This window comes from Medicago sativa, chromosome 1 (assembly GCF_051527215.1).
Source record: "Medicago sativa cultivar Bolivia chromosome 1, Bolivia_mono, whole genome shotgun sequence".
NCBI lineage: Eukaryota > Viridiplantae > Streptophyta > Magnoliopsida > Fabales > Fabaceae > Medicago > Medicago sativa.
The window spans coordinates 2167521-2188368 of NC_140749.1; the positions used below are offsets into that span (position 1 = coordinate 2167521).

At 40.5% G+C, this 20848-nt stretch overlaps 1 non-coding gene across 1 annotated transcript; it reads left to right on the forward strand.

Annotated features, from left to right (window-relative positions):
- The first annotated feature begins 20504 nt into the window (after positions 1–20504).
- LOC146951664 (small nucleolar RNA R71) lies at positions 20505–20611 on the forward strand. Its single transcript, XR_015025232.1, has one exon. It is a non-coding gene; the product is annotated as a small nucleolar RNA R71 (small nucleolar RNA).
- The last annotated feature ends 237 nt before the right edge of the window (positions 20612–20848 follow it).

Consider the following 20848-nt stretch of genomic DNA (forward strand, 5'->3'; position numbering starts at 1 on the left):
GGGACTGACCATTTGAAGCAAAATAAACGTTTGCGAGAATCCACTTGGCTTTTGACGAAATGTTTGCGAGAATCCACTCGGCTTTTGACGAAATGTTTGCGAGAATCCACTCGGCTTTTGATGAAGGGTTTGCGAGAATCCACTCGGCTTTTGATGAAAGGTTTGCGAGAATCCACTCGGCTTTTGATGAAAGGTTTGCGAGAATCCACTCGGCTTTTGATGAGAGGTTTGCGAGAATCCACTCGGCTTTTGATGAGAGGTTTGCGAGAATCCACTTGGCTTTGATGAAAGTTGGCCAGAATCCACTGGGCTTCATAAGAGTTTTGCGAGAATCCACTCGGCTTACAGTGAATGACATCTCTGGACCAGACACACTGGGGTAGACGCTTTTATGAGATACAGTTGAAATAAGACACGAGGTGGTAAATGCAATCATGTATAAATGATATTTGTATGCATGCAATATGTGCATGAATGTTTATATGCATGAACTTGATGAAACAAAAGAGGATAGGTAAGAAGAGAGATAGACTGACACCGTAGTACAAACACTCGGCAATCTTCATTGGGGATAACATTATTGGAGATGAGTTAAACACTGTCAGGTTAAAGCTCATACTCAGACCACTGGTGGGGGAACAACCCATAACCACACCACTGAAGGGAGAATGCCCCATAATCAAACCTCTTGGAGACAGAATGCCCCATAATCAAACCACTTGAGGGAAGAAAGCCCAATAATCAATCCTCTTGGGGAAACAGCTCATCAATCAACAATTTGGCAGGAGTCACCATCCCTAAAGGATAAAATACATCAATCAAGCCACAGATGGGAGACACCGTCAATTAAACCATAGGCAGGAGTCGTCATTCATCAAATCACCGGCAAAAGTCGCCATTTCTCGGGATAAAACCCATCAATCAACCATTCTGGCAAAAGTCGCCACTCGTAAGCCAGCACAAAGTTCATTCTTTCCATTTGGCCCACTTAAACTGTGATACCTCTGTCTTTTATTCATTTTTTGTATTGTTTTTTTTTTTTGAAAATCCCTAACTTTTGCCTGGATCGCCCTTTCGGGTTTTCAATCCACCGGGAATATTCTTTTTTTTGTATGCCCCTAATTTTTGCCTGGACCGCCCTTTCGGGTTTTCAGTCCACCGGGACGCTCATTTTTGGCTTAAGTCGCCCTTTCCGGGTTTCGACTTAGCGAGCTCTTTTTTCTCTTTTTTTTTTGACAGAGGTCATCGCACAGCACTTGTTCATAGCTATCTTGCAGAGTTTAACTGTCCTTGGGACGATTGTTGATGTATGCTTCTCTTACTCATAAGTTCAAAGAAGATGTACTTGTTGTTTATGCATTTCCAAAAACATGAAAAAGTTTGAAATTTTTTTTGCTTTAAGTATTAACATCAAAAATGGAAGAAAGTAATGCATACAGAAAAAATGGGAATTTCGAAATAAATGGGCACAAGCTCAAATTAATGTAAAAAGAGTGGTGACCTGCCAATGGCGTGGCTCCACGGATTAAAAAGTTTGGAAAATGGTAATTATATGGGAAAGGTACATTGAACACAACAACCGCTATGCTCCCTAACAACTTTGAGTTCCACTGTTCCGAGTCTTTGATTTTGCAGATGCTTCGTGTCGAAGGTTTTTTTGACAGTTGAAAATGCCCTAGATGAATCATATTTGAATTGATGCAGTTGACTTGCCATAAGCCGGAAGTCTTTTGACGACTGAAATGCCCCAAGTGAGTCATGTCTGTTATACCCTAATTTTGGACCTAAAAATACTAATCAATTCTTCTTTTCTTGCATTACAAGCTATTTGAACTATCTCTGACCAATTGCATCCTTCTCTGCACTTCATTTCAATTTCATTTGCAAAATTCACATGTAAGGGTATTTTAGTCATTTCCTATGTCAAGTGTCTCTCAGTCTTTCAAAATTTTGTTTGAAGTCCTTTCAAGTAGTGTGAATAAGTCTCTGTATCATTCTATGTCAAAATCCATTTTTAAAATTGCATTTGAAGCCATTTTGAGTCAGTTTTGCCCATAGGGGCATTTTGGTCATTTCAAGTGTCAGGTCACTGTTTAAACCCTGAAATTTGTCTCTGAGTCTTTTAATTTTGCTTGTATAAGCCTTTGTGTCATTTCCCTGTTGAAAATCCATTTTAAGTTTGCATCTGAGTCGTTTTCAGTCATTTTAGCCCCAGGGGCATTTTGGTCATTTCACACGAAATTTCGGCAGAGAGGTACTTTAAAGTACCTCATTTAGGCCATTGGTTCGTTTTAGTCCGTTTTGTCAAATTTTAGACGTTTCACTTTACGTTTAGTCAAGTTACCATTTTTTTTATTACAATTTTATTTTTTAGTTTTTTTCTCTAAGTCCAAAATGTCCAAAATTTCATTCAAGTCCCTCGTAATTTTCTTTTTAGGACTTTAATTCCACATTTTCTGCATAATGGTCCTTCTTATTTCAATTTTCTTTTTAAGTCCTTTTTTATTGCAATTAAGTCCTTTTTCCATTTTTCAGTTTTGTCCTCTAGTTTTCTCAATTGCAGATTAGTCCCTCAGGCCCAAAAGTCCAGGTTTCAGTCCAAACAAGTCAAGAAACACGTGGCAGCTTGCCACTGGCTCCCAAGTACACATGTCAGCTATAAATACAACACATCATCATCACAGAGCCAGAGATTCATTGCCAACTCACCAAAAAAACTGACACCATTCATTTCCACGCGCCCACGCGCCGCCCTAACAAAAACTCTAACAAACTTTTTCAGCCTTTGAACCACCGTAACAGAATCAAAACCACCGCACAAATTCTCAATCTCATACCAGTTCCACCACATTCATCATCAAATATACAGAATCAACATGAACTTCTGGAAAATCAAAACGGAGGCGAAAAATTCAACGAAGTTCTTTTGAGTTTGGTTCGTTCTCAGAGATTTTCTACGAAAATCATCATCACTGAACGGTTTTCCTTCGCTTTCTCGCAATTCAAGTCCAAAGGACGATCACAAGAAAATTGGAGGAAGAAAAGAAGAGAGATTGAAGAAGAATCAAACCGGTTCGAAGAAGAAGAAGTTTAAATACCGATTTATTTTCGGTTTCAAAGCTTACCAGAGGGATCAAAAGCTCGCAAGGATCCAATTGTTCAAATCTCCAAGTAATTCAGGTAAAAACACAAAGAAACTTTCTCATAATCATCATCGAAACTTCGTGTTGAAAAATGAACGGTGAATTCATTTGAAAACTTGAAAAATTCGAACAAATTGAACATTGAAACCCTAAAAACACAAAATCAGGAAGATTCACCGTTCACTTTTCAATTCAGAAAGTAATTTCATCATTTACGAATCAAGTTAGGGTTTCAGTTCCAAGAAAGCCTCAAAATCCAAAACGCTTCGAACTTGCGAAGAATTAGGATAGAATCCGTTCGAATCAGTATGGTGTGAAACGTTTCAATTCAATTTTCCACAAAAACATCAAGTTTAAAGAGATTCAAACAAATTTCTTTCGAAAAGTCTGGATCGAAACATTTTAAACGGTGTTCTTCAAGAAGACACCAAGTTTAAAACGTTTCGAGTGGTTTTCCTCAAAAGTTTCCAAATCAAAGCATTTCAAAACGAAAAGTATCCAGATCGAACCATTTCAAGTGATTTTCGTCAAAAAAGAGCAAGAATCGAAACGTTTCATACTGATTCCTTGGAAAGATGCTTAGATCGAAACGTTTCAAACGATTTCCTTCAGAAAGCAACAACATCGAAGCATTTCGAATGGATCCTCTTCGAAAAAGTACCAAGATTCGTAAGCGTTTTGGCCAGGCTATGTAAGTGTGTGGTTTTGTTCATTATACGTGTGAGGATCCATGAGTGATAGGAAGAAGATGAACGGCGCCGTTAGGGTTAGGATGAGAGAATGAGAGAACGAAGAGAAGAAGGGAAGAGATAGGGTTTAGAAATGAACTAAACCGATTGTGCTTGCTTTTATACGAAGGTGAACCGGTCTGGTTCATAGAAACCGGTTTGGTTCATTTCTAGACCCCATGTCAACCGTTGATCTTGTATCCAGATTAGATGTATGGTCCTGATCCGTTTTTGCTGCGTGTCTATCTGAGCTTGTCATGCACTGCTTGTCCTGGACCCTCAGATCTAGGGTTTTGATGGATCTGGATCAATCCAACGCTCCTGATGCGTTTGGATAGTCCATATCCATCAAGACTTTGGGCCTGGGCTTGTGTTTCTGCAGATTTCGTTTTTTCTTCTTATTTTTGCTATTTTCTAACACTGTTTTGTTTCTTTTACACCTCTGTTCATGATAAAAATTACTTGAAAAATTCTGCAATTTTTTACACATGTTTTTGTTAATTTTTGTGATGTTTTTATGCATTTTGTTTACTGAAAATCTTGATGAAAAATATTATTGCATTTTTCTTGCTTTATTTCCTTGATTGTTTGAAGATTCATGAAAATTTTGTCCAATTCCATTTCAAATTCTTGATAGTTGTGTGTGATACATGTCCTATGATTTTGAGGGAGTTTTAGCTACTGTTTGTGTTGGTATTAATGCATGAATATGAGTCTTGATAGGTTACTTAGCTTACAAGTTAATTGTGTAGTTAAATGATGTAAATATGCTTCAAATTTGTTTTAAAATGTCAAACAAATCATGTAGCCTTAATTTCCATTCCAAGACTTTATCATAAACCTTTTAAAATGTAATTGGAATGTGAGGATTATAGGTCACTTGGTTCTTGCATTTTATGAATAAATTTTAGCTATATTTGCACTCTTTTGCCTTTATTTTCTATCCTTTATGTCCTAGTACTTCTCTTGCTTTATTTCCTTTGATATTGCTCTATGCTACTAACCTTTCCATTTCATGTTTCATATTCATCACAAGCATTCCCACTTCATCTTCTTCTTCACCTAATTTCTTGCATTTTAAGTTACAATTTCATGCCAAGTTTAAAATGTAAATACTTAGAGGTTTTGTAATATTTTACCTTCATGCAATTTTTATTTTCTTGGCAAAGAGGCCATAGAATGTATTTAGGGTATGATGTAAAGGACAATGGACTCTAATGATGTACACCGACACAAGCACTGACACATGCACACACATCACTATATAGCTAGAATATGCATGTTTAGATGTATGTTTAGGATTGTATGTTTAGATGTATGCCTAGGACTTATACTTAGAAAAAAAAACCAATTTTCCAAACAAATGTGAACAACTTCACCCAAACCTTTTCCAAATAAACCTTGGGATCCAATATCCCATTGTATTTTCTTTTCCATTTTCTTGATCAAATTTCAATGAAAATAATCAAACTTTGACTTCTTTTGCAATTCACTAATTCAACCTCACTATTTCCTAATCTCATGCCCTTGAGGCCTCTCTCTATTCTTCCAAAATCCATTTTCAAACTTAAAATCAACCAACAAAAACAAAAACATTTTTTGAGAGAGAACTACGGTGGATTTGATCCCTTAATCGGGTACGTAGGCAAGGAACAAAATTCCTTCAATTCAACTAAAATAAAAATCCAAAAACATTCTTCTCCCTCCAATTCTTCACTTAGAACATCCTTAGGTTTAATAAGCATTTCAAAATAGCATTTAAAAATAAAGCGCGCGCGTAGAAATTAAAGACGGTTCCTATAGGTTACTATAGTCGTTATGGGTGCCTAACACCTTCCCGTAGCGAAAACAACTCCCGGACCTCGATTCTCAAGGGTTTTGCTTACTTTTTCCCTTCCCAAGAAAAAATAAGATATCACCGGTTTAAAAGGTTCAAACGTAATCAATGTTTGACACCCGAAAACCAAGATAAAACAGCTGGCGACTTCACTGGGGAGATTCGAGAGTTACGCCTAGTCTTTATTTCCACGCTTGCGCTTGTATTTTTACTTGCTTCCTTTACTTGCTTTCCTATGTGAATAAATGTTTAAATTCTTGCAAACGTGTGGGGTGAGAATATCAAAAGTCCTGCACCCGGGCTGAGTGAACTTAGGATTTAGGGGGGATATAATCGACAATTCATTCCGGGGGTTGCCTCGTGTTTTGGATTATGCGATCAATCCCACATAGCTGAGGCATTTTGGAGGTGATGTTGTCGGCGCGAGTTGTCGCGTTTAGGCACTTTACTTCTAATTGTTCTATGACGCTATGAACCGTAGATAACCAAACCCATCCATGGCCATTTTCTAGGACGTAGTGCGGAGGCTAAACCGAGTGTCGTCTCGAGTTTTAGTCGTCACGCGATACTACACTCAAGTTAGACTTTCCACGTATAATCATGGAGCGAGAGTTGTCTCGTGACACCATGAGATACGTCGGAGAGGTTGCAACTTGGGAACCTTCTTAGAACCCGGTTACTATTATCCTAAAGCCCTAGTTTCACCGGACACCGTGTCCACCCATGACTCCTCGACTTTGAACTTCAAACCCACCATGTTTTCTCCGAACTTGAACATAATCATGCATTCATGCATACATGCATACATGCATAAACTTTTTTGTCATGCATTGTCATCGAAGGGCTTAGACAAGTTGAAATTGTAAACATTGTAGGGATGAAGATGACTAAGTCCTACAAGTTCAAGGAAGTGGATTTGGCTAGTTTGAGGGATTTGGCACTCAAGATTGAGGATCCGACTGGTTTCCGACGCCGTTACGGGACTTTACTTCTCATTCTCCATACTAATGTGGATGAGAAGCTTGTGCACACTCTAGTGCAATTCTATGATCCGGGGTATCGGTGCTTCACTTTTCCAGACTTTCAGTTGGTACCTACTCTAGAGGCTTATTCTTCCTTGATGGGTTTATCTATTGCTAAGGGGATACCTTTCTCAGGACCTGAAAATCCTCTTCCTCCATTGGTTATTGCTAAGGATCTCTATCTCAAGACCACCGATGTCTCCAAGAATCTTGTTACTAAGGCACATATCCGAGGGTTCACTTCAGAGTATCTTCTTGGGAAAGCCAACCTCAATACCACTTGTCAGGACACTCTTGAGGCTATTCTTGCACTTCTCATCTATGGGCTTATTCTCTTTCCGAATCTTGATGGCTTCGTAGACATGAATGCTATTATGATCTTCCACTCCAAGAATCCGGTTCCTACTTTGCTAGCTGACACATACCATGCTATTCACGATCGTTCCAGCAAAGGTCGTGGATACATTCTTTGTTGTGTGCCTCTCCTCTATAGGTGGTTTATTTCGCACCTCCCGCAGTCTTTCCACGACAATCCGAGGAATTGGTCTATTTCACAAAGGATTATGGCTCTCACTCCTAATGAAGTGGTTTGGCTCACTCCCGCTTCTAGGGTCAAGGAAATCATCTTTGGTGGTGGAAAGTTTCTTAATGTACCTCTTCTCGGTACCCGGGGTGGAATCAACTACAACCCGGAGCTTGCTTTGCGACAATTCGGTTTCCCGATGAAAGATAAACCCATCAATCTTGCTACAGCTCCTTACTTCTTTCACTACTCCAATGCTCCCACCGGAATTAGAGAAGACTTCATGCAAGCTTGGACCAAGCTTCGGAAGAAAGAGGTAAAGCATATGGGTGTGAGGTCCGGTATCGCTCATGAGGCCTATACACAGTGGGTGATAAGCCGAGCTGAGGAGGCTGGTACGCCTTACCCCTCTATGAGATATGTGTCTGCATCTATTCCTACCAGGCCCTTGCCTCTACTCCCACCTACCCAGGAGATGTATCAGGAGCATCTAGCTATGGAGAGTCGGGAGAAGCATCAGTGGAGAGCTAGATACTATGAGGCTGAGAACTTGATCATGACTTTGGATGGAAAGGGTGAGCAGCAGACTCATGAGGTCTTGACACTGAAGAAAGAGTTAGCTAAGGCTAAGAGAGAGATTGAAGAGAAAGATAGGATGCTTATGAGGGACTCCAAGAGGGCTAAGGGTGCCCGTGACTTCTATGCACGATACTGCGACTATGAGTCCGACTCTGAGGACGACGCTTCCACTTCCTATGCTTGAGGATTGCCATTTTCTGTCGTTATTTCCATTTGCTTATGTTGAAATTGTCTTGTAAAACTATATGTTGGTTGTTTGTTTCCCGTTTATGTTAATTGATGTTTAGTAATGTTTACGAGTTTATAATTTGTCTAAAACCCTTCGATAACACAAAAAGAGTCTTTTTTTTTTTGCATATGCATTAACACATTTCATGCATCATATGCATTCATTGGCTACAAAAAACTTCTCTCGTGCTCATTGCCTCCTGGTTTTGTCCGCCGCAGTCTGAAAAGTGGCTCGTGTTCGCAAAGTCTACCAACCAGACAGAATTCATCAAACAAGATTTCACAAGAGAAGGATGATGGCTAATTTTGAAGAAGAGAATGCTCAGCTCCGTGCCGAACTGGCTGCTATGAAAGAAGACTTGGCTAAGGCTCATGACGCTATGTCCGCTATGATGGCTTCACAGGAACAGCCAGCCACTTCTATTCCAGTTACTGCTGAGGTGATTCCCTCTATCCCACTATCTACTGTGGCTACTGATGCTCGTTTTGTTATGCCTAACGGCCGTCCTTATGGCCTCTCAGCTTACTACTCTCCTAATACTGCTGCTGGTGTCTCTGGTTTTGCTGGTCAAGGACAGATTCCTGTGTCTACTGCTATGCCTCAAGTAACCACTGTTGTTACCGACCCTATTGTACACACTGTGCAACAGGTGATTGATGTTGATACTCCGCGTGGACAAGATCCCGCAATGGAAGCTATGAAGAGACAGTTAAGGGAGTTGGCTGGAGAACTCCGTGAGGTCAAGGCTAGCCGAGGAAACAATGGTGCTCCTGCTAAAGCTCGTGATCTGTGCTTGGTATCCCGATTTGAAGTTCCTAAGAAATTCAAAGAGCCCGAGTTTGACAAGTATAACGGGACTTCTTGCCCACACAACCATGTTATCCGGTATGTCCGCAAGATGGCTAACTATGCCGACAATGATGCACTGATGATCCACTGCTTTCAGAGTAGCTTGACAGATGATGCAGCAGATTGGTACACTAGTCTGAGCAAAGATAACATCCATACTTTTGAGGAACTCGCTGCTGCTTTCGAAGGTCAATATGAATTCAATACCCGTCTGAGGCCAAACAGGGACTCTCTCAAAGCCCTATCTCAGAAATCAGATGAAACCTTCCGTGAATATGCTCAAAGGTGGAGAGGGGCAGCTGCCCGTGTTTCTCCCCGACTTGATGAGGAAGAGTTGACACAGACATTCCTGAAGACTCTGAAGAAGGAATACAAGGAGAGAATGATAGTCTCTGCCCCAAACAACTTCTCTGATATGGTTACAATGGGCACTCGATTAGAGGAGGCCGTCCGAGATGGTATTATTGTCCTTGAGAAAGGTGAATCATCAAACAGTGCACCAAAGAAGTACGGTAACGGTCATCACAAGAGAAAAGAATCTGATGTAGGGATGGTGTCTGGTAACCCGTCTGCAGCAGCCATGCAACTACCTTTGCCCTATCAATACATGCAATACTCTCAACATCCTTTCTTCCCACCATTCTACCAACAATATCCTCTGCCACCGGGTCAACCACCAATGCCCGTCAATGCTATCCCTCAGCAAACACAACAACAGCCTCCTGCTCAACAGCAACGACAACAACAACAGGGTCCCCGACCCAAGCCTTCTTTTCCACCAATACCAATGCGGTATGGTGAGCTGCTCCCAACTCTATTGGCTAAGGGACACTGCGTCACCAGACCAGGCAAGCCTCCGCCTAATCCATTACCTCCCAGGTTCCGTCAAGACCTAACATGCGAATTCCATCAGGGTGCTCAAGGCCATGATATTGAAGGTTGCTTTGCCCTGAAATATATTGTGAAAGATCTGATAGAAAAAGGACGTTTGACTTTTGAGAATAGTGTTCCTCATGTCCTTGACAATCCGCTTCCAAACCATGCTGCTGTTAACATGATTGAGGCCTTTGAAAGGGTTCCTGTCCATCAAGAGGATCCCAGGTTGGATGTCCGCAATATCGTTACTCCCTTGGTGCCATTACATATCAAACTTTGCCAGGCCTCTCTGTTCAAACATAATCATGCTGCTTGTTCAGAATGTCTGCAGAATCCTATGGGCTGTTGTGTGGTGCAAAATGATATCCAGAGTCTGATGGATGACAAACACTTGATCGTCAGTGATGTATGTGTGATCGTGCCAGTGTTCCATGATTCTCCTGTTGAAAGTGCAAAGAATGTTGAGCCTCTGGTGATCAGGCTACCTGGTCCTGTATCTTATACCTCTACCAAAGCAATTCCCTACAAATACAACGCGACCATGGTTGAAAACGGGGTGGAGGTGCCTCTGGTATCCCCAGCTACAGTTGATAATGTTGCTAGTGAAGTTACAGCTCTGAGAAGTGGAAAAGTCTGTCCACCCTTGTTTCAAAGACAGGTGGTCACGCCCATTGCTACGGTAACTCCACCAGTCGCTCCTCCTGTTGACAAGAACACCGGCCCAGCAGGCCAATCTATTGAAGAGTCCAATCTGGACGAAATCCCGAGGCTTATCAAGAAAAGTGACTATAAGATTGTTGACCAGCTGCTACAAACCCCATCAAAAATATCCATCTTATCTCTGCTCATGAGTTCAGAAGTTCACAGGAAGGTGTTAATGAAAATACTTGAGCAAGCTTATGTTGACCACCAAGTCTCTGTGGATCAATTTGATGGGATAGTAAGTAATATTACCGCCTGCAACAACTTGGGGTTCGGTGATGATGAGCTCCCCGAAGCAGGGAAACGCCACAACTTGGCTCTACATATCTCAGTACATTGTGGATCTGACCTGATATCCAACGTATTGGTAGACACTGGATCGTCTCTGAATGTAATGCCTGAATCCACACTAAGGCAATTGAGCCATCATGGAATTTCTCTGAGAGGTAGCAGCTATCTGGTTAAAGCTTTTGATGGATCCCGCAAAGATGTTCTCGGGGAAGTGGACTTGCCCATTACCATTGGTCCTGAGACCTTTCAAATTACTTTCCAAGTCATGGATATCAACGCCTCTTACAGCTGTCTCCTCGGAAGACCATGGATCCATGACGCGGGAGCAGTAACGTCCACTTTGCATCAGAAGCTCAAGTTCATGAGGAATGGTAAGATTGTCACTATACACGGTGAAGAAGCATATCTAGTTAGCCAGGTATCATCGTTCTCTTGTGTTGAAGCAGGATCCGCGGAAGGAATGTCGTTTCAAGGATTGACCGTTGAGGGCGCAGAACCCCGGAGGGCTGGTGCTAGCATGGCCTCACTGAAAGATGCCCAGAAGGCTGTTCAAGCAGGGCAAGCTGCTGGCTGGGGCAAGGTGATTCAGATCTTGGAAAACAAGCGTAAAGAGGGCCTTGGATTCTCCCCAACATCTGCTGTTTCAAAGGGAACCTTTTACAGTGCTGGGTTCATCAATGCTATTACTGAAGATGCTGCTGAAGGTGGTCACGTGCCTGCATTTGTTATACCAGGAGGCACTGTGAGAAATTGGGAAGCCATTGATGTTCCTTTAGTCATGCATGCTTCCATGTAATGTGTTTTGTTGCTCATGTTTTCTGTTTTCAAAATAACAATCCTTTCGCTCTGCCCAAGGCGAAAGTGATATCTTTGTAAGGGCGTGTTTGTTTCGGCATTGCCGTTAATCAATAAAAAGTTGTCGTCTTTCTCACGACTCTTTGTTTTTTACTTTTTAGTGCCTTTTTCTTGGAAATAATGGTAATGCCAGAAAAAAACCAAAACATCTATATTTTCTTATTAATTTCAAAAATCTGCATAGAAAACATTTTTCTAAAATCATCCCAATCATATTATGCAGATTGAACCACAATAAACCCGTTGAACACAGTGACCCTATGGTTCCTCCAAATTTTGAATTCCCTGTATATGAAGCTGAAGATGAGGATGATGATTATGAAGAGGTACCTTATGAGATCACTCGACTGCTTGAGCAAGAAAGAAGAGCCATTCAGCCTCACCAGGAAGAGATTGGGCTTATCAACCTGGGTACTGAAGAGAATAAGCGAGAAATCAAGATTGGTGCCGCACTCGAGCCAGAGGTGAAAAAGAAGATCATTCAGCTTCTCCATGATTATCCAGATGTCTTTGCATGGTCCTATGAAGATATGCCGGGTCTAGATCCCAAGATTGTGGAACATCGGATACCGACAAGGCCTGAATGTCCTCCTGTCAAACAGAAATTGAGAAGGTCTCGCCCAGACATGGCTCTTAAGATCAAGGCTGAGGTGCAGAAGCAAATTGATGCGGGTTTCCTCATGACAGCTGAGTATCCTGAGTGGATTGCCAACATCGTACCAGTACCAAAGAAAGATGGGAAAGTTCGAATGTGTGTTGATTACAGAGATCTGAATAAAGCCAGTCCCAAAGATAACTTCCCATTGCCTCACATTGATGTGCTTGTTGACAGCACTGCTCAATCTAAAGTGTTCTCCTTTATGGATGGTTTCTCTGGTTATAATCAAATACGAATGTCTCCTGAAGATAGAGAAAAGACGTCCTTCATCACTCCATGGGGAACGTTCTGTTATAAAGTGATGCCGTTTGGCTTGATAAATGCCGGTGCTACCTATCAAAGGGGTATGACCACTCTGTTTCATGATATGATTCACAAAGAGATTGAAGTATATGTTGATGACATGATTGTGAAGTCAAGTGATGAAAAGCAGCATGTTGTGTATTTGAAAAAGATGTTTGAAAGATTGAGAAAGTACAAGCCGCGGTTGAATCCTAACAAGTGCACATTTGGTGTAAGATCTGGAAAGTTACTAGGCTTCATTGTCAGTCAAAGAGGCATTGAAGTTGATCCTGACAAAGTCCGAGCCATCAGAGAGATGCCGGCCCCTCAAACTGAGAAACAAGTCAGAGGTTTCCTCGGACGTCTGAATTATATTTCAAGATTCATATCTCACATGACTACTACTTGTGGTCCAATCTTCAAATTGCTCAGAAAGAATCAGCCTGTTGTATGGAACGATGAATGTCAGGAAGCTTTTGATAGCATCAAAGAATACCTGTTGGAACCACCTATCCTTGTCCCGCCAGTGGAAGGAAGGCCTTTGATTATGTATCTGTCAGTGTTAGAAGATTCAGTGGGTTGTGTTCTCGGTCAACAAGATGAGACTGGTAAGAAAGAGCATGCTATCTACTATCTGAGCAAGAAATTCACCGACTGTGAGACTCGGTATACAATGCTTGAAAAGACTTGTTGTGCTTTAGCTTGGTGATAGAACTCTGGCAAGTGCACCAATAACTATTGAAGTAGTAAAAATATCGTTCCCACGAGGACTGTTTTTAACTTCAATTATTCAATTTCGTTATAAAAGTAGGATGTATAAAAGTTTATTTTGTTTTGCCACTAGGCAGTAGATTTGGTTTGATTTTAAGAAATCAAATAAAAAAGTAAAGATTTGATTAAGAAAATAGGAGAGAGATGAGATCAGGTCTTCGAATCCTCTATGTTTCCCCTAATTGGTTACTGCACCTATTATTACTAATGATTCTCTAGTTTCACGATAGTTAACAAATTAGCCCTAATCAATCCCTTGAGTTAGGACCCTCTTTTTAAACTACAGCCCCTAATTCCTTAGGTGGTCTAATAATCATCAAAGGTTTAAGCACGTTAACCTAATATCACTAACAAACGATTATCCATTCCTAGACTAACCATGTTTATTAGAACAATTCAATTAGGTCTAAGTCGAAAGCTATGGTCAGTAGTCATTCGATCTCACAAAATCATGTTTATATTTGATCAGGATATAAAAAGCAGTAAGAACACTTGAATTGAATGAAAACTAGAATATCATTAATAAGTAATAGAGTTTCACAGCAACTTATGATCAATTAGGGTTACATAGGTTCATCTCCGACCTAATCTCTAAGAGATTTAGCTACTCATAATTGAGTTTACAAATAGCATAATCAATGAAAGAATTAAAACATACATAAACTGGGTTAGAGATGATGAAATCCTCTCCGCTGCAGCCTTCTGGGTGTTAAAATCGCACTTTCGTTCTCCAAAATCGTAACCCTTGTTCTTCAGATTGAGTGCAGTATTTATAGAAGTCATGGGCCTGACCCATCAAAATCGCGCCGCGCCTTGTTAATTGGCGTGCCGCGATTTCCCCTTTACAGGAAGTGTGTATTTTTGCTTCAAAAATCGCAGCACGGCTTGAAATTGGCGTGGCGCGATTTCCTTCGAACAGACTTCAAATTTTAAGCTTTTTGCACTCCAGAACAGTAAAAATTGCATGAGAACTCTATCAAAATGTCACAATAAGTCCCTAATATTACGTAATGATAGAATGTCATCACAACCCCAAACTTAAACCATTCCTTGTCCTCAAGGAATTTGCTTGCAACAGTGACAAACGACAGTAAAATAACAGTTACCTGACAAAACGATAGTACCCAAAAGTTCATTCTCCTTCTAGCTAAAGATGAGCTAGTTTGACTTGTTCGCATCCACCAATTCACAACTCCACGCAACAATTTGAAATAGGGTTCTACCAGTCGACATGCAGGTCTACATATTACCATATGCTTGAAAAGTTTCTAAACATCAATCAAAGTCAATATCATTACACACTTTTGAGGTCTTTAGGGTTATAACGGGGCTTAGGTGAAAGGTGGGATATATTTGGATAAGTAGGCTACACAAAATTTGAGTTAGGCATTCCTACGGAAGTTAAAGCACAAAGTTCAATCCTTCATTCATTCACCTTGTGGAAATACAATCAATGCAAAGGTACTAGAGAACATTTTTCATATTTAGGGACACTCGAGTTTGAAGTTACTCGGATTTTAGATGTTTTGTCCCTTTTTCATCATTCAATTTCTTTTTTTTTTTTTGATACACCATTTTTGTGTATATATTGCATGACAATTTCATATTTCTTTCATTTTTTTTTTTGTTCTCTTATTCTCTAGTACCCCCACCCCAAACTTAGTTGGTTGCAAATTCCAATAGCAACCCCAAACTTAATCTTTAGCAACATTCTACAATGCCTTAACTCAGAAATTCATTAAGGGACAAGTCCTAAAAGTCTCTAGGCTTGTAATGTAGTTTGTCACCGAACAAAAAGTTCTAATCCTACCGGCTCACAATTGGTTAAGAAAGGATAAATTCAATCAATATCAGGGTAGGCTTCAAAAAGGCTCACAGGACCAAGCACTTTTGCCTCAGTGTGTAATTGACAAAGACCAATCAATAATAGAGAAACAATGCAAGTTCTAGAAATGTAGTTGCATGGAAAACTAATCTAAATATAAGTAAATTGAAAAACAAGATTTGGCAATGAACCTTATGGCTGAGATTTCTGGGAGTATGTGACTACCTAGCAACGCCGTACACTTCGCCTTTGAATCAAGTCACCCCTCCTTTAGAACTTTTGGAATACCGTTTCATCAAACAACTGTTACTAAACTGGAATAGGTCACATGAAACAAAACAAATTCATTAATAAAACAAGTGCAGGATCAATTACAATAGGGAAATAAGTTCAATGGACTTTGACATTAAAAAGAAAATAAAAACTGAATGTATTGAAAAACAAAGTAAATCTAGTGGGTTGCCTCCCACCCAGCGCTTCTTTATCGTCACTAGCTTGACTGCTAAGGATCCTCAGAGGTCCTTCAGAATGAGTGCCACCCTTCCTTTAGGTAGGTCGCCACCTAGGTATGGTTTAACTCTTTGTCCATTAACTTTGAAACTTCGATCTCCTTCAGGTGTCACTAGTTCAACAGCTCCATATGGTGACACACTTTTGACCAAGAATGGTCCAGACCATTTTGACTTGAGCTTCCCAGGAAACAGCTTCAACCTGGAATTATACAACAAAACTAGTTGTCCACAGTTAATATCCCTAGGCACTAAGTTTTTGTCATGATACCTTTTTGTCCTGGCTTTATAGATGAGGGCATTTTCATACGCTCTAAGCCTCATCTCCTCAAGTTCATTAAGTTTCAAAATTCTTTTCTTACCAGCGGCTACTTGATCAAAATTCAAGGCCTTAATGGCCCAATAAGCTTTATGTTCCAGCTCGACTGGAAGATGACATGCCTTCCCATATACTAACTGATAGGGTGAGAACCCAAGATGGGTCTTAAAGGCTGTCCTATATGCCCACAGTGCGTCATCTAATTTCCTAGACCAATCTTTCCTATTTGACGCAACTGTCTTCTCCAGAATCTGTTTCAGCTGTCGGTTTGAAACCTCTGCTTGACCACTAGTTTGTGGGTGATAGGGAGTTGCAACTTTGTGCTTAATGTTATACTTTTTGAGCACATTTTCAAGAAAATTATTGCAAAAATGCTTCCCCCCATCACTGATCAATACTCTAGGAGTTCCAAACCTAGTGAAAATATTCTTTTGAAGGAAGTTGACAACCGTTTTGGCATCATTAGCAACACATGGTATCGCTTCAACCCACTTTGTGACATAATCAACACAGACTAGAATATGGAGATAAGAGTAAGAGGGAGGGAATGGTCCCATAAAATCAATACCCCAACAATCAAATGGTTCAACTTCAATGATTCCTTTTAGGGGCATTTCATTCCTCTTTGATATATTACCTGTCCTTTGGCATTTGTCACATCTTGTGACGAAGTCGTGGCAATCTTTGAAAAGGGTGGGCCACCAGAATCCACTTTGCAAAATTTTTGCAGCTGTTCTTTCTCCACTGTGGTGGCCTCCATAAGCTGAGCTATGGCAGTGCCACATGATACTATGTGCTTCCTCACCTGCAACACAACGTCTAATCAAACCGTCAGTACCTACCTTAAACAGATAAGGGTCATCCCACAAGTAGTGGTTTGCATCTTTGAAGAACTTTTTCCTCTGAGGGTAGGTTAGATCATCAGGAACTATGTTGCCGGCCTTAAAGTTTGCCATGTCAGCAAACCAAGGTCTTTCTCCAATAGCAAACAGCTGTTCATCGGGGAACTCGGCCTTGATGGCCTTCTCCTTCTTTGTTACCTCGTCATTCTCCAGCCTTGAGAGGTGGTCAGCTACCACGTTCTCGACTCCCTTCTTGTCACGAATTTCAAGATCAAATTCTTGCAATAATAGGATCCACCTCAACAGTCGAGGCTTTGAATCCCCTTTTGTTAAGAGATATTTGAGAGCTGCATGATCTGTAAAAACAATGACTTTGGAGCCTATTAGATAAGAACGAAATTTTTCCAATGCAAAGATTACCGCAAGCAATTCCTTTTCAGTTGTGGAATAGTTAACTTGATTTTCATTTAAAACCTTGCTTGCATAGTAAATTGCATGAAAAAATTTGTTCTTGCGTTGGCCTAGGACTGCACCAACAGCATAATCACTTGCATCACACATAAGTTCAAAAGGTAAATCCCAATCGGGTGCAATGATTATTGGTGCAGTTACCAACTTGTTTTTAATCAAAGAAAAAGCATTTAGACATTCAGAGTCAAAATTAAACTCGTTTTCTTTGACCAAGAGGTTACAGAGGGGTTTGGAAATTTTAGAAAAGTCTTTTATGAACCGCCGATAGAAACCGGCATGCCCCAAGAAACTCCTCACTCCTTTAACATTGATTGGTGGAGGAAGTTTCTCTATAACCTCTATCTTAGCTTGGTCCACTTCAATGCCTTTAGCACTTATCTTATGCCCCAAAACTATACCTTCGGTTACCATAAAATGACATTTTTCCCAATTCAAAACAAGGTTAGTTTCGGTGCATCTTTTAAGTACAGCATTTAAATGGAACAAGCATTGATCAAAAGACTTACCAAAAACAGAAAAGTCGTTTATAAATACCTCAATGTTCTTCTCTATCATATCAGAGAAGATGGAAAGCATGCACCTTTGAAAGGTTGCCGGCGCATTACACAGCCCAAAGGGCATCCTTCGATAAGCAAACACACCGAATGGACAAGTGAAGGCAGTCTTTTCTTGATCTTCCGGAGCCACTGCAATTTGATTATACCCTGAATACCCATCCAAGAAGCAATAAAAGGCTTGGCCAGCCAGTCTCTCAATCATTTGATCCATGAATGGTAATGGAAAGTGGTCCTTTCTTGTTGCGGTATTCAACCTCCGGTAGTCTATACACATTCTCCAACCAGTGACGGTGCGGGTGGGTATCAATTCATTTTTTTCATTTGCTACCACCGTCATTCCTCCTTTCTTGGGTACCACATGAACTGGACTTACCCATGAGCTATCTGAGATAGGGTAGATCATACCTGCATCTAGTAACTTCAGCACCTCTTTCTTTACCACTTCCTTCATTGTTGGGTTAAGTCTCCTTTGAGGTTGAACCACCGGTTTGTATTCAGCCTCCATGTGTATTTTATGCATGCAATAAGCTGGACTAATACCCTTTAAATCAGAAATGTTCCACCCCAAAGCTCCTTGATTGTCTCTTAACACCCTCATCAATTTTTCTTCTTCCAAAGGTGTCAAGGTATTGCTGATGATTACTGGTTTAGAGGCATCCTTAGTGAGAAAAACATATTTCAAGTGAGAAGGGAGTTCTTTTAATTCTGGATTTTTCTCTTCTTCTCCACTCAAAATAGGGGCATCTATAGAGTGCTTACCCATTAATTCTTCTGTTTTTACCGGACCCAACTCTTGCTTGCTTGCTGCTAGTTGCTTCACACAATCACTTACTTCAAGATCTTCATCATCTTCACCTTTTTCTATAGAATTCACAATTGCACGTTCAAGAGGGTGTGTTGGTTGATGTTCACAAGAGTCATCTTTAACTATTTCTTCAACAATGTCAATCCGGTAACACTTGGGATTTTCATCTTTGTGCTTCATGGCCTCAAATATATTAAACACTACTTGCTCCTTATGGAATCTCAACATTAGCTCTCCTTTCTCAATGTCAATCAAAGCACGGCCAGTTGCAAGGAAAGGTCTTCCTAGAATGAGTGGCATATCCTCATCTTCAGCCATATCTAAGATCACAAAATCTGCTGGAAATACCAAGTCATTAACCTTGACTAGCACATCTTCAAGTATACCGAAAGGATAAGAGATTGACCGATCAGCTAAAGTAATGGTCATTCTTGTTGGTTTTGGTTCCCCACACTTAAGCTTCTTCATCATTGAAAGAGGCATCAGATTTATACTTGCTCCCAAGTCACATAAAGCTCTTCCAATGTCTACCGGTCCAATTGAACAAGGGATAGTAAAAGCACCAGGATCCTTCAGCTTAGGTGGCAGCTTCTTTTGAAGAATAGCACTACAATTCTCAGAAAGTGCTATGTTCTCATCATCCTTAGGCTTCCTTCTTTTGGTTAACAAGTCTTTCATGAACTTAGCATACAACGGCATTTGATCAAGAGCTTCACCGAAAGGAATATTTACCTGAAGTTGTGAGAAAAGTTGCATGAACTTCTTGAATTGGCCTTCATCCTTTTCTTTCTTCTTCGAAAGGTGAGGGTATGGAAGCTTCACATATGATGGAATAACCTGTGGTTTGTCTCCATCTTTCAAAATTTGACTCTTCGACTTCCTCAAGATTGAATCTTCATCAATTAATCTCTCACTTTTTTCTCCCTCTATTTTTTTCTTCCTTTCGTTTTCAACTTCTCCATGATCATTTTCTTTTTCAACTACACCCTCATCATTCTTTTCAACTACATCATTCTCCTCCACCTCAACTACTTCATCAACCTTCTTTGGAGCTTTTGGAACTAAAGGTGTCAAAACCTTTTTGATCCTCAGTTCAATAGCATTACAAGACTCATTCTTAGGGTTATCTTTAGTGTTACCTGAGAATCCGCCTTTGTTTTGTTCAGCCAACTGCTTAGCTAATTGCCCCAGTTGAGTTTCAAGCATCTTCCTAGAAGCTTCATTGTTCTTTCTTTCAGCTTCTTGACTCTTCTTCATCTCTTCAAAGTTGCCTTGAGTCATCTTCATGAAGTTCATCATAGTTTCCTCAAGAGCGGATGGCTTCCTTTGTTGTTGTTGAGGAGGAGTTAGCATCTGAGAGTTCAAAGCATTGTTGTTTGAGTAGCTTAGATTTGGATGCTTATTAATGCCTGAATTGTAGTATTGATTCTGCCTTTGATATCCTCCCATGAAGTTAGCTTCTTCACTTGATCCTTCCGGAACACATTCACCGTTTGGATGTTCTTCACCACATAAGTCACATTTGATTGCAGCCACTTGTTGTTGCTTATGAGCCAAAGTGAAGCCTTGAAACTCCTTAGTTAGAGCTTCGATTTGTTTGTTCATAGCTGCTTGGTTAGCAAGGATAGCAGTTTGTTCACTCACCCCAAACACTCCTCTTTCTTTCTTTTTAGCTTGATCACGATACTCATTGCCAGCCATGTTTTCAATTAGAGCTTGAACTTCATGATCAGTTTTACTTTTGAGACTACCTCCCGCGGAAGCATCTAAGAACATTCGAGTGTTTGGTGTTACCCCCTCAGTGAAGATTTGGAGGTATTGCTTCTCGGTGAACTCATGATTAGGGCATCTCTTGAGAAGCAAATTGAATCGCTCCCAAGCATCATACAATGATTCACCTTCTCCTTGCTTGAAGTTAGAGATCTCCATCTTCTTGTCCCAATACTTAGACATAGGGAAGTATTTCTCCAAGAACTTCAGCTCTAACTCTTCCCATGTTTGGACAGTCCCGTTTGGAATTGTTAGCAACCAATCTTTTGCTCTTCCCGTCAAGGTGAAAGGAAACAGCCTTAGCTTCTTTTGTGCTTCAGTCACGGTGGCTGGTTGCACACAAAACTCACAGGTTTCAGCAAAACGGCTCAAGTGTTCATGAGGACTCATAGCTTCAGTCCCATC